Here is a 327-nt window from a genome sequence, read left to right on the forward strand (position 1 = left end):
CCCTAACCCCCCCCACCCTGCTCCTGCTCCTGCTCCTGCTCCTGCTCCAGTCCTGTGTGCACCAACCCTATCAGAACAGCCCAGAGAACACGTTCACTCTAACTGTGGTCGAGTTCACTGTTATGTGTGTTGTCAGAATCCCAGAGTTTGAACTGTTTAACACTTCAGTACCATCGTGATGAAACTCTACTGTGGTCAGATTTTTTTTTATTATTAGCAGCAGCAGTTACTCAGCCTCTACTGGCTGTAAGACGCATCTCCACAGGGTGGGCTTCCTTCAGCACACACACACACACACACACACACACACACACACACACACACACA

General features: G+C 49.8%; 1 protein-coding gene across 1 annotated transcript in view; it reads left to right on the forward strand.

The window, feature by feature from the left end:
- LOC111227849 (protein cornichon homolog 4-like) overlaps positions 1-327 on the forward strand; it is a 2,084-nt gene that overhangs the window by 857 nt on the left and 900 nt on the right. The gene's annotated exons all lie outside the window — the stretch shown is intronic.

The sequence above is a fragment of the Seriola dumerili genome, unplaced genomic scaffold (assembly GCF_002260705.1).
Source record: "Seriola dumerili isolate Sdu_G_001 unplaced genomic scaffold, Sdu_1.0 BDQW01000191.1, whole genome shotgun sequence".
In the NCBI taxonomy this organism is placed as follows: domain Eukaryota; kingdom Metazoa; phylum Chordata; class Actinopteri; order Carangiformes; family Carangidae; genus Seriola; species Seriola dumerili.